At 39.3% G+C, this 17,275-nt stretch overlaps 1 protein-coding gene across 2 annotated transcripts in view; it reads right to left on the bottom strand.

Annotated features, from left to right (window-relative positions):
• Positions 1 to 16,455, bottom strand: part of Klhl15 (kelch like family member 15) — a 48,229-nt gene extending 31,774 nt beyond the window's left edge. Inside the window, exons 1-2 of one of the 2 annotated variants that reach the window (XM_005334802.5) lie at positions 16,314 to 16,455; positions 15,542 to 15,742 (exon numbers count right to left, since the gene is read on the bottom strand). The gene's annotated coding sequence lies outside the window, so the exon portion shown is untranslated. Of the gene's footprint in view, positions 1 to 15,541; positions 16,046 to 16,313 lie in introns of those variants that run through there. The other variant, XM_078035026.1, reaches the window with a different exon arrangement.
• Between the last annotated feature and the right edge of the window lie 820 nt (positions 16,456 to 17,275).

Here is a 17,275-nt window from a genome sequence, read left to right as displayed (position 1 = left end):
TTCAATGAACATAATCTTCCTTGTATGCTCATATTGGTCCATAAAGTTCCCTCCACATAACGACTTAAACAACATGACATAGTCTTTCTCAAAATCATAGCTGCCAAGCCTCCTGCCCTCTACCCCTATTTCTAACCTCACCCATCTTAGAAAAAATAAATTATTCTATAGCTTACAGGCCTAAATTTCTCTTGGTTTTTAAAAATCTGTCCTTTTCCTAAAAATTGGCCTTTCAATGAGACAAAAATCCATCTTCTATTGCCCCTTGTTACTTATCATATACACACCTCCTGATCAATCAGTCCCACTCACTGATACACAGGCACCTAAGTCAGCTTCTATTCAACTTTCACCAAAGATAACCCATTCGAAAACTGAAAATGGGCTGGGGTTGTGGCTCAGCAGTACAGCACTCACCTAGCATGTGAGGCACTAGGTTTGATCCTTAGCACCACATAAAAATAGATGAAATAAAGGTATCGTGTCCAACAACAACAACAAAAAAAAACAAGAGTCAGAGCTTCTTAACAACCTCATAAATTCTCCCTAATTCCATTGCACACTCTACTCCCAAATCTCTAAGACTTGACCTGACCCAGAACTGGTCCACACCTGAACTTTTTCTCCTTCAGTACTAGGCATGGAACCTAGGGGCTCTCTACCACCCGAGCTATATCCCCATCCTTTTTCATTTTTCAATTTTCGGTGGACACAACATCTTTATTTTATTTTTATGTGGTTCTGAGGATTGAACCTAGAGCCCCGCGCATGCCAGGTGAGCGCATTACCGCTTGAGCCACATCCCCAGCCCCCCATCCTTTTTCATTCTGAGACAGGGTCTTACTAAGTTGCCCAGGCTAGCCTGGAACTTGAGATCCTCCTGCCTCAGCCTCCTGAGTTGCTGGGAGGTGTGTGCTACTGCACCTGGCTTACATCTGGAATCTTAAACTTTCCACTTAACCTTCCTCCTATGTTTTTCATTTGATATATCTTTTTTTTTAAGTTGTAGATGAACACAATATCTTTATTTTCATGTGGTGCTGAGGATCAACCCAGTGCCTCACACTTGCAAGGCAAGCATTCTACCACTGAGCCACAACATCAGCCCAAATATATCATTTCTTAACTTTACCTCTATCCTCTTACAGCTTAGACCTTCCCAAATAAGAGCAATCACTCTCTTGCCAGAATCTACATTTCTTTTTCCCCTCTGCTTGTCCCTCCCTATCTTCCCTGCTAAAACAAAACTATGTTGATTGATCCTTTAATTTGGGGGGAGACCTTCAGTGCCTATGGACTTTTCTTTGAATAGCTGTGAGGGCATTCCCCATTGGTGTGCACTGATGTACAATGAAAGATGATCCCAAATAAGGACAAGCAATATTGTCAAATTTCTGGAATACTATACCAATTATAAAGTATCGACTGCAACATCTCATGATCTGGAATCATGTTTGAGCTATCTGCTGGACCACTATCCACAGACCACGCCAGCCTAGAACAGTGCAATCAAAGGATATGGCAGCCAACATCTATGGCTATGAATCCCCATAAGTGGCAATGCTGAGACCCAATCTCCCAAGTTTTCTTTCTCCTGGGTGTTTGAATGGACCAGTGAAACAACAGACAACACTCTCACCTGCTCTACCTCCTTCTTTAGGAGGCTGTTCCCACTAATCTCAACACTCTATTACCAATACCTCATCCTTAACTAAAAGAAAAACATTTCTCTGTGTTAGGCTCTACAGTAAGTATGGAGATATGTATCATTCAGGAACCCCCTCCATACACAGAATGTGGCTGAGCCTTAGTTGCTGAGAGGGAAAAGTTGGCTTCCATAACCACATTAATTACACCACTCCTCTACCCTCATAAGTTATCACTACACTTACTACTTGTTTGATCAATATGTTGTCTATGACATTTAACTTCTTGACACTTTAACCCATTTAATCAACAGTTATAACAGTATAAGGTCATCTTTTTACTAAGAAAAAAGTCTAAATAGAAACTATGCTGAAAATGTTAAAAATGGTTACCCTTGGAGAGTATCAGGCAGTTTTACTTTTTGTCCTTTCCTATCTGCCAATCTGCATGTTTTAATCTATGTGCAATCAGAGTGTACTGTTGTTTTCTTAAAGCTTATTAAAAAAAATCTTTAAAAGACCCTAATTGCCAAATCCAATGGTCACTTCATAGTCCCTATTTCTCTGGATCCTTCTGTAGCATACTTAATGACCTTGGATCATCTCTCAGTTCCATGACATTATTCTCCTGTTTCTCTTCCTATGCTTAGGCTGCTCATTTCTCAATATCCTTCATGGGCTTGTTTTCCTTAAATGTTGGTATTGCCCAGGATTCTGTTCTTGCTCTTTTCTAATCTAAATATTGTGCCTCCCTAAATGATCTTAGCTAAACCATGGCTTCTACTAAGACCTATTTTCACCAATACCTCAATAATCTGCCCAAATCTCTATCCGTACTCAAGCCCTATATAGATTTAATTGATTGCCTAGTAGACACTTCTGGGTGCCTATTTAAGGGATGATCCCATTTTATTACCTCAAAGACAACATATCTAAACAGAATCCTAATTCTATCATCCCCTTAACCATTTTTTTTTCTTTTGTATTCTCTATCTTACCAAGAGGCATTCTAGGTACCTCCTTCTCTCCATTTGTGGCTTCTTATACTATTGAAGACTGAACTCTGGGGGTACTCTCCCATTGAGCTATATCCTAAAGGCTTTGTTTGCTACTGGGGATTAAACTCAGGGGCACTCGACCATTGAGCCACATCCCCATCTCTATTTTGTATTTTATTTAGAGACAGGTCTCACTGAGTTGCTTAGCACCTTGCTTTTTGTTGAGGCTGGTTTTGAACTTGTAATCCTTGTGCCTCAGCCTCCAGAGCTACTGGGATTATAATTGTGTGCCACCATGTCCAGCTCATCCTAAGGCTTTTTAAATTTTTTATTATTTAACTTTTAATTTTGAGACAAGATCTCGCTAAATTGCTTAGACTGATCTCAAATTTGTGATCCTCCTGCCTCAGTCTCCTGAGTAGAAGGGGTTATAGGTATGCACCACCATGACTGACCCCTGTTTGTCTCTAAGTTCTATTGATTCAAACCACATTAAATGTTTACTTATCTAAGTATGCACAAAATAAAATTAACATCAAAAATTTTATTAGTACTCCATTAATCAAGAATTATATAATTTCAGCCAGTCATGTGGTCTGTGCCTATAGTTCCAGTTACCTGAGGGTCTGAGATGGGAAGATCACTTAAGCCCAGGCATTTTAGGGCTACCTAAAGCAAGACCCCATCTTAAAAAAATAAACTATGTGATTTTATTTTGGAAAGATAAAACACAAGAGGGTGTTATCTATAATTTGGAAAAAATATATTTTAGACAATATCAACAATGCTTGTCTGAACTACTATACTAACACATTCAAGATTAAAGCAAGTTGTCAATGTGGCCTTGTTTATCCGAATTATTTTTACTTATTTATTTTGGTTACTGAAGATTGAACCTAGGGGCACTTAACCATTGAATCACATCCCCAGCTCTCCAGCCCTTTTTATTTATTTATTTTTCCTTTAATTTTACATTTTATTCTGAGTCAGGGTCTCCTAAATTATTTAGGACTTGGATAAATTGCTGAGGCTAGCCTTGAACTTGTGATCCCACTATCTCAGCCTCCTGAATCACTGGGATTACATACCCAGCTCTGGGTTTTTGTTTTGTTTTGTTTTATTTTGAGAAAGAGAGAGAGAGAGAGAGAGAGAGAGAGAGAGAATTTTTAATGTATATATATATATATATATATTTTTAGTTTTCAGCGGACACAACATCTTTGTTTGTATGTGGTGCTGAGGATCGAACCCGGGCCGCATGCATGCCAGGTGAGTGCGCTACCACTTGAGCCACATCCCCACCCCATCTGGGTTATTTTTAAAAGTAAAACCAATGAGCTTAGAATTTTTCAAGTGAAATAAAACATATGTACAAAAATGAACAAAAGGAACCTCATATAGTGTGGTGTATGGATAAACAAACATTCTGGTTAGTAGATAGCTATTAATATCATTCTAATTATCAATTTTCAAAATAGAATAAAAATAAGAAATTAAACTAGATGAAAAGTCTGGCATTTTGCAATATTTCTCAGGGTCATTATGGTCACCAATTATCACTCTGTTTTGTCAAGATATAATGACAATGAATATTTAATAACAGAAGGGTAAACAGTAGCATTCATATATTTGAGAGTAGACTGTGCTGTTTCATTAATTCGTTATTTTGACAGTGCCTGAAATACTATATATTTCACTTCACGTGAAAGCAATCCTCTCTATCCAACAGTTATCACTATCTGGAAAGCTAATATTCTACCTTTCTAAAAAATACTCTATCTAAAGGAAATTTTTAAAAGGAAAGATGGAGGGGCTGGGGATGTGGCTTAGTGGTAGAGCATTTTCCTAGCATATGTGAGGCACTGAGTTAGATCTTCAGCATCACATAAAAATAAAGGTATTGTATCCACCTGTAACTAAAAAAAATATTTCAAAAAAAAAAGGAGATACAGGGGTCAGAAATACAGCTCAGTGGTAGAAGGAGCACTTAGTACACCCAAGACTCTGGGTTTAATCCCAACACCAAAAAATAAAAGGATACTTTCCTCAAAAAACAATCCAAGTTCCAGATACTATGTGAAAATATCATAAAGTAATGAAGTAGGGGTGGAGGCAGACTCCTGGGCACCAAGCCCACTGAAGGGGATTCCTAGCAGGCAAGCTTCCACTCCCTGGTCCTGGTCCTAGTCACATATGGTCAGACCAGGATGGGAAATATGAATCAAGATGAACATCCCTTTGTCAAGAATTTAGAATTTAGGGAAGGAGAGAGAAGAAAGAAAAAAAGGGAAAAAGACAGACTTGCACTGACTGGGTGTAACTGGAACTGGAACATGTCAAAGAGCAGCTGTGGGTACTCACTTCTGCCTGCCATGTGGGCTAAGTATCAGAGAAAGACAGCCAAATGAGAAAGAATAAAGCCAAGATGAGAGGATGGGGAGTGCTCCTTAACATCTTCATTTTCCAGTCCCCAGACCCAGGTCTATGTCTGCTCTTGGGTTATGAGAGACATATTCCTAAGAGTAAATTCCCCCATTTTACTACCTCAGATGATTTTTCCTATTAAAACCAAGGATCTAACTAAAAATTTTAAAACAGAGATATTTTTACTTTGATTAAAGTTCCTTACACTTTCTTGGTCTTCATTCTGCATCTATAAAAATAAGAGCATTAGATTGAGATGCTTTCTAACTTTTCTTTTCCCAGTACTAGGGATTGAACCTAGGGCTTCACCCATACTAGTCAAGTCCTCTACAGAGCCCCCAATACTGGGATTGAACACAATGGTACTTGGATACTTAATCACTGAGGCGCATCCCCAGCCCTTTTTTTATTTTGAGACAGGGTCTCACTAAGGCTGGCTTTGAACTCGTGATCCTCCTGCCTCAGCCTAACAAGCAGCTAGGATTACAGGCGCATATTACCATACCCAGCTCTAAACTTTTGAGACATAAAATTTTCATTTATTCTCCTACTTTTTATATAACTTGACATATATGCAATGCACTTAAGTAGATATGCAAAATAAATAAACTATAGCTACTTTTAAAGTCTTACCAACGCATTTGTAAAGTTTACCTGATCTCAATCAACCTCTAAAACTAATTTTTGATAGCTAATTTGTAACTTCTTTTCTACCAGAAAAGCCTAGTGTACCTATCAATAAGACTACAATGAGAAAGCAGCAGTATATCCCCCTACCCTTTCTTAAAATTTTGAGACAGGGTATCACTAAATTGCTGAGGCTGACCTTGAACTTGCAGATTCTCCTGCCTAAGCCTACCAAATCACTGGTATTACAGGTATGTGCAACCACATCCAGCTTGTATTTTACACTTTTAAGGGAAGCACGCACAAAGCAGAAAACAATAAAACGTTCAGTGATTAACCGACCAACACGATGTAGTCTTTTGGTGAAGTAGTGAGTCACAGTACAGGTCTGAAGTCCCACAGAAGAGACTGAATACTGGTTCTGCCTATCAGCTTTGTAACCTTGGGGCAAGCTACTTAGCTTCTCCGTGCTCTAATATCTGTTAACACCTGTAAAAGGAGATACTAATAGTAATAGAATGTACTTCATAGGGTTGCTATGAGTTAATGAGTTAATACATGTAAAGCACTTAGTATGGCTCATGGTAGTGCTTATTGCTATGTCCCCTCACTTGGTACTGCTGGAGGCCAAATAATAAACCTGACCCAATTAACTTCAGAGAAACTCCTCTCTAAATATGCCCACCTTTTCAGGACCAAGACTAACTGTAATTGGATAAAGACACTATGGTTCACAGGTGAAATGACATTTTTTTTTTTTTTTGGTACTGGGGATTGAACCCAGGGGTTGTTTTACCACTGAGCTATATCCCCAGCCCTTTTATTTTTTATTTTGAGACAAGGTCTCACTAAGTTACTGAGTCTTCATTAATTTCTGAGGCTGGCCTCAAACTTGTAATCCTGCTGCCTCAGCCTTCTGAGTGCCTGGGATTACAAGCATGCACCACCGCACCCAGCAGAAATGACTTTTTAGTAAAAGTCATACAATTCATTAGAAATAGAATTAAAGGGCTGGAGGTGTAGCTCAGTGGTAGAACAATTGCCTAGTATGTGAGAGGTCCTAGGTTTGATCATCAGCACCATTTAAATAAAAAGAATTAAGACTAGAATTTGATTCATGAAAAATACAAAACGGTTTGGTCAAAGAGAAAAATCTTTGAAATGAAAGTATTTACTAGTACTTACCACCCGTGTGACCCTGAGAAATTTGAAATTTTGTTAACTTCCTCATCTTGGTTTCCATCCTTATATAAGGAATAATAATAATCTTACTGAATTGGGGTACTGATTAAAGAATTAACACAAATTAAATATCTAGTCCAGAGCAAGGCACCTAATGTTGGTCCATCATGCTGGCTTCCTTTATCCAACTCTTGTCTAATTCTCCCTATCACTGACAAGAGCAGAGGGACTTGAGACCCCTCAATCTCTTCTGTACAGACCCCAATCCTCTCTAGGGTTTATCACAATGCAGGTTTATAAGAGTCCAAGAAATGTACTGATAGTCAAAAACACTGGACATCACTTTGTAACAGCTTTGGTCTCCATTTGTTCTGATCATGTAAGTATGATTTTCTAGTTTTACTAATGGGCTCCTTAGGCTTTTCTGCCCTAATCAAAGTTAGTCTATGCTGTTTCAGAAGCCACTAGCCATGAGACTATCAATCACTTGAGATGGGACTAGTCCAAATTGAAATGCTTTAAGCATAAAACGAATCGTATTTTGAAGATTTAGTACCAAATAAAGTATGTAAAAGTATCCTATACAAATTTTATATTGATTATATAATGATACATTTTGTACATAGATTAAAATAAATTAATCTCACCTGTTTCTTCTGTTTAGAAAACTGTGGCTATGAGAAAATTTTAAATTGCATGTGTGACTTGTATTATATTATAATAGGACAGCACTGATCTATAACATCAATGTTTAAGGCATCACACAACCAAACGTACAAATACACACATTAAACAAAACCAACTTGTTCACAATTCATACCTTAGATGCTATTAAAAAGGGAAAAAGAAGACTTAGAATGAGTGAGTCTTTAAAAAAAGAACAAAAACAACTACAATACAAAAACACATGTTTGAAAATAAGTAGAAAAAAGGGCATATAAGAATACAAAAAGAAAAATACTTAAAATCTTATACCTAAGAATTCTCTAAACAAAATTATACCAACTTAAGGGAGAAACTAATCATTATAAAATTAACATAAAACTCAAATAATTCTATAAGTTATTTGAAAGCTGGGGAAAAATTCATTAGCATCTTCAAAAAAAGATATTTACATACAAAATGTTTAATGTTCTGTATCCTCACTTTTCAAAACAGATCATCAGACTAAGGGAAATTATGGTTCATAAACCTAACATGTATATCTCTACACTTGGCCTTCAGAATTTTAAATGGAAGTTGTTTTTTTTTTTCAAAAGGGGAATGATCCTAAAGTAGACTAAACTAAAACACATACTTTTATTACTAAGAAAGAAATATTGAAGTGTTTGTCTTATTTCATCACCTTGACAATGACAAAAGAAAAGAGGGACTGAGGGTATAGCTTGGTAGTAGAGTGCTTTCCTAGCATGTAGGAGACTGGTTTGATTCCCAGCACTGCAAAAAGAATCTTTTAATTTATTTTATTATTTTTTTTTAAAGAGAGAGTGAAAGAGGAGAGAGAGAGAGAGAGAGAGAGAGAGAGAGAGAGAGAGAGAGAGAGAGAGAGAGAGAATTTTTTAATATTTATTTTTTAATTCTCGGTGGACACAACATCTCTGTTTGTATGTGGTGCTGAGGATTGAACCCGGGTCGCATGCATGCCAGGCGAGCGCAATACCGCTTGAGCTACATCCCCAGCCCCTCTTTTAATTTATAAAAGGAAAGTAAATCTTATATATTTGTGCATAGGAATGATTAGTACAGCAATTCTCCAACTATGGTTCAGGGAGAACTGGGAGTCCAGTCCCCTAAAAGGGCTCCCCAAGGTCAAAATTATTTTCAATATAATTTTTTTTAATTGTCTCTTTCAGGGCTGGAGTTGTGGCTCAGCAGTAAAGCGCTCGCCTAGCACACTTGAGGCCTTGGGTTCAATCCTCAGCACCACATAAAAATAAATAAATAAATGTATTGGACCCAACTACTAAAAAAATAATTTTTTTAAATTGTCTTTTTCTCTGTTCTCTCACTGAACTAATCTCCAGAAATTTACTCATGATGGAAATGCAGAAGTTGATGAGCAGTTGTCTTTTATTAAATCAGACATTAAAGAGACTTGCCTAATTGTACTTTTCTCATTATGTTCTTACTTTGGAAGTTAAAAAAAATGTACTGGGCACGATGGCATACACCTGTAATCCCAGTGGCTCAGGAGGCTGAGGCAAGAGGATTTGAGTTCAAAGCCAACCTCAGCAACTTAGCAAAGGCCCTAAGCAACTCAGCAAGACCCTGTCTCAGTGGTTGAGTGCCTCTGAGTTCAATCCTCAACAACAAAAACATTTTGGTAATTAAAAAATAATAATTTTAAAAAATAAATAACTAAAAATGTGATTTAAGCAACCATATTTAATGGGTTATTTTTCAAAATGAATTACAAATAAGTGTGTTTCAATTTCCTAGCTTCAATTTCTGTATTAATTTTAAAAAATAAATAACTAAAAATGTGATTTAAGCAACCATATTTAATGGGTTATTTTTCAAAATGAATTACAAATAAGTGTGTTTCAATTTCCTAGCTTCAATTTCTGTATAAATCAATACAACCCACATAAACCAAAGTTATTTAGGATCCCAATGAGTATAAAAGGTTCTGGGACCAAAAAGTTTGAGTACCACTGAAGGTGTGATAAGAGATAAGTGACCACACACACACACACATACCCCAACCTCTTCCTACCTCTGCCTTGGAAGACTATTACTGCTATTTATACCACAGAAATTTCTAACAGTTCAAACTCTCTTGTGAGCAGTAAAGAAAGAAGTCTGGTGGGGGTAAAGAGGAAATTAAAGGCAAAGAAATTAAATGCTTCCTTTTCAGTTAGAAGGCTACCATTCTGATTTGAAGGCAAACTTCTGAGCAATTAAATAGAAGATATTTCCAAATTAACTAACCCTCCATACTTATGCCATAAGCAGTAATTTATCACTCTCCCATCCCTCACATAGCTACCTGAAAATGCATATAAAACCCTAAGCTATTCAATACAAAAGCTTAGCTAGGTGCAGTGGCGCACGCCTGTAATCCCAGCAGCTCTGGAGGTTGAGGCAGGAGGATCGTGAGTTCAAAGCCAGCCTCAGCAAAGGTGAGGTGCTAAGCAACTCAGTGAGACCCTGTCTCTAAATAAAATTACAAAATAGGGCTTGGGATGTGGCTCAGAGGTTGACTGCCCCTGAGTTCAAATCCCTAGTACCCAAAAAAAAGAAAAGACTGCTACGGTACAAAAGCTAGATCCTCAGAGATTAATATGCTTATCCTCAATGAAAAATTTAAATAGTGTTATACTACCTTCATCCTCAAATTGTTCTACCAAATTTGATGACTACACAGAAAATGTCATACTTGCAATATTAAAAAAAAGAATGCAAGGGACTAGGGTTGTAGCTCAGTGGTAGAGTGCTTGCCTAGCATGTGTGAGGCACTGAGTTCAATTCTCAGCACCACATATAAATAAATAAAATAAAGGTCCATTGACATCTAAAAAATATTTAAAAAAAAAAAACAACAGAGAGAGACAGAGAATGCAAGCTAGGCACTGTGGCACATGCCTGTAATCCCAACTGAGGCCAAGACAGGAGGTCCACAAATTCAAAGCCAGCCTCAACTATTTAGCAAGTCTCCAAGCAACTTAGCGAGACTCTGTCTCTAAATAAAATATAAAATGGGAGGGCACGGTGGCACATGCCTGTAATCCCAGCAGCTCAGGAGGCCGAGACAGGAGGATCCCGACTTCAAAGACAGCCTCAGCAATGGCGAGATACTAAGCAACTGAGACCCTGTTTCTAAATAAAATACGATATAGGGCTGGGGATGTGGCTCAGTGGTTGAATGCCCCTGAGTTCAATTTCTAGTTATATATATATATATATATATATATATATATATATGATATATATCATATATATACATATATATGTGTGTGTGTGTGTGTGTAAATAAAATGGGCTGGGAATGTGGCTCAGTTGTTAAGCGCAATACCAAACAACAACAACAAAAAGAATGCAAGACTTACTATGTATAAAAACAAAATTTCTGAATCATAATATTTTCCCAATTTCTATAAGCTACAAAGTAATTTTAAATTTAACAATCTCTTTAAGTGTGTGTGTGTGTGTGTGTGTGTGTGTGTGTATATATATATATATTATAGATGGACACAATACTTTTTGTGTATTTATTTTTATGTGGTGCTGCAGATCAAATCCAGTACCTCACACATACTAGGTAAGTGCTCCACCACTGGGCCACATCCCCAGCCCAAATTTAACAATCTTTAAGGCAACTTACCAATGTACAAGTCTAAAAGAAAAGAAAAAATTGAAAGACTTTTCTAGCAGTGATTTTGCCCTCAGATACACTGCTCAAACTAAGAAACAACTCAGTTTAATATGGGAAGAGGACTGTATAATTTTGTTTGATACTGGAAACTCTTTTGTAAGAAATAGTTTTATAATTCAGTATCAAATTGCAAATGACCATTTAACTACACTATTAAGAAGTTTCTGAGCTGGGCACAGTGGGGCATGCCTGTAATTCCAGTCATCAGTCATTCAGGAGGCTGAGGCAGGAGGATCCCAAGTTCATAGCCAGCCTCAGCTTTCTCAAGATTAAAAAAAAAAAAAGGCTGAGGATGTAACTCAGTGGTAAAGTGCTCCTGGATTCAATCCCCAGAGTACCCCGGCCCAAAAAAAAAAAAGGTTCTGAGTCTTCTAGCCTGGCACCCAGTAACCAAATTATTTCACATTTCAGGTATGCGTAAGCATTTAGTTATCCTGTAATATAAGAAAATTTCTAACAAAAAAAAAATCCTGCTTCAATGCTATTTTTCATCAGAAGACTTTAATGCTCTTCTGCTTATTCCTCACTACAAATAGAAGTAGTCCAAAAGTGATGTCATGGAAAACAGCTTTCCTAACCTTTAGAGACTGGATCCAGTGAGAATTCTAGGAAAAGCCTCTATTGGTGAAAAACCCCTCCAAATCTTCTAAGTTATATTCTAACACGAAATCACAGATCCTATAATGTCAGCATGTTAGTTCTCTCAGAAAATTATACAACAAAACTAAATCTTTGTAAGGTCTTGATGTTACAGATTTCCTAAAATTTTTTAAAGTCCACAATGCAAAATCATTAACTAAATTTGAAGATCTTATCAAGGACAAAGGATAATTTTTCTATCTGTTCTTATTTCCTGCAAATTTTTAAAGCCCATGATGCAGAATCATTAACTAAATTCAAAGATCTTATCAAGGACAAAGGATAATTTTTCTATCTCTTTTTACTTGCTTCAACGATTCAGCCAGATGAGCTTTAGAATCTTTTATATTAAAAAAGAGAAAACTGAGAACACACTTTGCCTTTTCTAGGTTTTTTTTTTTTTTTTGGTATAGAGGATTGGTTGAACCCAGGGGTGCTTAACCATTGAGTCCCATGCCCAGCTCTTTTTTCTATTTTAGAGTCAGGGTCTCGCTGAGTTTCTTAGGGGCTCACTAAATTACTGAAGCTGGTCTTGAACTTGAAATCCTCCTGCCTCAGCCCCTCCAGTTGCTGAGATTATAGGCATGCACCACCACGCCCTGCTTCTAGCTTCTTTATTCCAAAGTTAAAATTTCTGGGCTGGGGATATAGCTCAGTGGTTGAGTGCTTTCCCAGTATATGCAAGGAAAATTTCTAATTCCAAATAAGTCTCCCACTTTGGACCCACAGCAATACAATATAGTCATGACAGAGATGACCTATGAGAGTTGTTCCAATAATTCCTAAAATCCCAAAATAGCAATAACACCCTTTTATTCTACTCCCTATTGCTGCTATTTCTTGAAAAACAGCCACACTCACACCTTAAGGCCTCTTGCTGTTCCTGCTGCCTGGATCACTCTATCCAGATACTTACCTCTCCCTTCAGATCTTTACTTCAGTGTCATTTCCCCAAATTCGCTCTTACAATTTCGAAACCTGACCCAACCTATCTACCAGATAATTCCCATCTTCTTTGCTTTATTTTTCTCCACAGTATGGTGGGGTAGGCTAGCTATTTTATGTATTAACTTTTTGCTTCAAATATCTTTGTTGTTCACCTGGCACAGTGGTGCACACCTATAATCTCAGCTACTCAGGAGGCTGAGGCTAGCCTAGTCAACTCAGCCAGATCCTGTCTCAAAATCAACTTTTAAAAAAGGGCTGGAGATGTATCTCAGTAGTAGAGTGCTTTACTAGCACACAAAAAATCCTCATTACTACAAAAAATATAATAATAATTTTTTGTTTCACTGACTGATGTATCCACAGCATCTAGAACAGTATTCAGCACATTAAGAAGTGCTTGATAAATACTTGGATGAATAGATAAATTTAATCCTTACAACCCTCCATGTTCTATAACCATTACTGATTCAAAGATGAGAAAAATCAAAGCTCAGAGGTTAAGTAACTTGCCAAGACTATGATTATTAATCAGTTATGGAGCTGGGGTCTCCCTGACTTCAGAGCCTTCCTGATTAACCACTATTCTACACTGTCTCATCAATGACTCTTTTTCATTGCTCTTCAATTAAAAAAAAAAAAACCCACAGGAGCTACAGCATTCCGACTGAAATGAAATATATGCTAATAAATTAATCCACACACACTCCTCTCCATACTAAAGGTTCATTTTCCTCACAGTTAAGCTATTCACTCTCAAAACATTTGCAATGGGAAAGGCCAAACTTGACAATGAGCCAGCAATATCATTTGTGGGAGGGGGGGCCTTATTCAAAAGCAGGAAAAAAATGTTGTTAAAGGTACTAAAATATAAAGCTTTTTCCTTTCTTCAGTCTCTTGACTTGTCACGATGTTTTTATTTGCTGTTTTATGTCATTCTAAGAAAAATTAAAAATTTAAATTATTAGTATGAATTTTACCATTCACCTTTACATTGTACAATGCCAGTTTTACATGCAAGTTTTTAAAACAAGTATGGGTTCCTTCTGAACACCCATGAAACCAAGCCAGCCCTGTTCCAAGATTTTAGCCCTAGATAACCCAAATCAAGACAGAGGTCAAATCCTGAAATTCCCAATAAAGCAGTGATTTGTCAAAATTTTATCTTCAGGACAAGAGATAAGGCCAATGTATAAAAACAACCACTTTAAAGTAGGTTCTTCCTCTTGTAATTTTAATCCTGCCTTATTATTCTGCCTTTTTACAAAACACAAAAGCATATCCTGGAAGACAACTGATATTAAACTAGAGAAGTATAAATCTAATAAAACATGTAACTACTCAGAAAACCATTTGTTAGCTAAAAATAATATACCCCAAAAAAGCTTCTTCACTTTTTGTGGACCATTTTTAAGCCAACCCATACTACGTTTTTGATGTGCCAAGTAAGTATGATTCCACACTGATCTGTTACACATACAAATTCTGGCAAATAAATTTAATTTTTAAACCACAAATATTGACTATTCTATGTTTTCTCCAAATTAATCAGCAGTAGAGAGTAGAAATTAACATCCTCATCACTGATAGTAACTTGAAGCACCTACTAAGTGTTGTGGTTATTAAAAATGAAAAATTACATAAATATTACATTAAGTGTCAAAAAGCTGAAATTTTCTCTACGTTTTTAGATCTATTAAGAATCACAGAAACATGACTGCATTTATAAGCTCTTCAAAAACAATTTTCAAATGGGTAGAGGTATTCAGGCATCCTGTTCCCTAGATATGAAAAACAGACATTAAAATCAGGGCATATACATTTAAAAAGCATTTTCTAAATTAAAATTTAATCACATTAACAAAAGAAGACAAATTCAGAAAATATAAAAGACTAAACAAACGCAAGGTGTTAATAAATATTCTGAGTAAGAATAGGGGCCTCAGCGGCCTAAGATGATGAAAAGCAAAGCCCTACAGTAACATTAAATTTGAATTAAAGAATACCGTTATTTAAATAAGCAGTTAGCGTTTAGTAGGAGGAAGGCCAAGCAACGTGACTATTATATATCTATGGATTCTCTGCACTGCTTTTCTTATTTGCTTATACTTATAATATAGAAATAAAGAGGCAGCAACAGTTAGCCACTACAACATTAACCACTCTGGCAAAGGTTACTTAAAAAATGGCCTTACGTTTTTACAACACTTAACAGCTATAGATTATTTTCACATATATGACCTCATATAGTCCTTCCTACCCTATGATGTGGGTATTACTGGCTAGATTTCATATATAAGAAACTAAGCGAGGCTCAACACGCGATTTTCTCATTTACCCAGTCGAACCCAGACCTTCCCATTCCACGTTTTATGCCTCACATTTGGCATAGTTCTATTTCAGGCGTAAATAGAATTTTTAAAGGGAAGGAACGGGTTAGGGGGGAAATAATCATGGTACCTGCAGCTGTGTGCTGCAAAAAATGGCTGAATTATTCTTCTTCCTTTTTTTTTCCTCTCTCTCTCTCTCTCTGAAAAAAAAAATTACATTTCAAACAATTTAAGTGAACTCATAGACAAATTAGGTCCCGGCGTCTACCAAATGTTTGACTCGATCTGTATAGAGGGCCACGGAATCCGCGCCTTGCTCGGGGCCGCGGGAGAAGCCCGGGTTCCGCAGGCCGGCGGCCAGGGGCGGCTACGCACCTCGGGGGTCCTGTCCAGCCTCTAGTGGACGGCAGTCTGCATCAGGAAGAAGCGGGCCAGCGGGCCGAACGGTGGGCGGTCGGGCGCCGGGACGGCACTAGACAAGCTCCTCCAACGTCTACAAGGGGCCGCTCCTGGGCCGGGCAGGAGCGCTCCGGCGGGCGGCGAGTCTGCGTGCCTGCGGCCCCCTCGGAACCAGTCCTGGGAAAGAAGACAGCACTGAGTCGCGAGTCCAGACAGTCGGGCTAGGCGCAAGGCTGCACGGCGTCGGGGCCGGAGCCGGCCTTGCCAACGCCGGAGGGCCGCGCAGGGCCCAACGGGGCTCAGCGGGAGGGCCGACTTGGGGCCACGAGCGGGGGAAGGGGCTGAGGGGCCGTGGACAGCAAGAGAAGAGTCAACGGTGGCGGAGTCGACGACGGCGTCTCCGGGCTTCTGCCCCGAAGCGCGCCGAGCCTCAGGATCACCCACGCCGGGGGTGGAGGAAGGCGGGAAAGGGGCGGGCAAGGGGCGGGGCGTGCGGGGCCACGAGCCAGGGGCCTCTCCGGGCCTCGCGCCCCCTGTGGGCCGCGGGAGCCGCCCGGGGCCCGCCCAGGGAGGCGGGGCCGGCCGGCAGGGGGCCCCGTGCGCCACCGTCTCTAAGCGGAAGCCCGCCTAGCTAGGAGAGAGGGAGGAGGTTGGGAAGCCAGCGGGTGGAGAGCAGGCCCTGAAGGCCCCCCTCGGGGCGGCAGCAGGGGCCCTGAGGGGGCCAGCGCGCGGCCTGGAGGGTGTTTACCTTCCCCCTGGTCGAGCGCCAGTGCCGCCATTTTTCAGCCTAGCGCGCGTCACTTCCGGCGCCACGGGAGCGGGAGCTAGTGTGGGAACCGGGTGGGGGAGGGCTGTCCCGCGCCGGCGGCGTCCCGCATCCCCTCCGCTGGCCAGGCGCGGCAGCAGGGCCCCACCGAGGAAGAGAGACAACCGGGTGCTGCGGCCACGAACACTTGCGGCGTTCCCCGGTAGCGCCGCCGTCGAGGCTGGAGACGCTAGGTTGTGCACGTCCCCTAGCAACAGTCCCTCCCTGCCTGCAGGAGCGGTGGACCCTTAGCCACTGCGGTGCATAAGTTATGGGCTTGGAGGCCCTTAAAATGTATTTTTGCATCTTGCACACGATCGGGGTGGGGGAATCGGAAACAACGTGGAGGAAGCTTTGCCATAGCTACCTGTTTAAAAGTGACTAGATCTGCGCCGAATGACATCATTTTTTGTAAGGCAACTTGCAGTAGATTATTGCGTCACTGTTCCACTTGGCTTATTGCACAGCAATTACACGTTTCAGAAATAAATTTTCCCAGAGGTAGAAAAAGTCATAGAAAATGGCATATCTGCACCACACGGAGAAATGCTGGATCTAAAATACTGTTCTGTTCGTAAGAAAATAAGAACGAGCATTCAGAAGGCAGTGAGATTTTTGTTATTCACTTTTAACTAATGAGCTATAGAATTTCAGCTAATGCTTTTTAAGCATCTTGATTTAAGAATGCAAAACTATACTATAGGACTTTTGTAAATTTTTAACGAAATCTCTAAGGAGAAAATGTAGATGACAAATACACAGTTGGAGGCCTGTGGTTCTAACAACTTTAAATTAGGTCATCCATTGCCCATTTCTGATCTTAAACTGAGGTATTCGGTTCCCCCAACCGGTCCACACCCCCCGCCGCCATTTTCTCTCTAGACCAATATCCCGATAAACTTTCC

This window comes from Ictidomys tridecemlineatus, chromosome X (assembly GCF_052094955.1).
Source record: "Ictidomys tridecemlineatus isolate mIctTri1 chromosome X, mIctTri1.hap1, whole genome shotgun sequence".
Lineage (NCBI taxonomy): Eukaryota > Metazoa > Chordata > Mammalia > Rodentia > Sciuridae > Ictidomys > Ictidomys tridecemlineatus.
The sequence above is the reverse complement of the archived record's forward strand: the minus strand, read 5'-3'. Positions and strand labels throughout refer to the sequence as shown.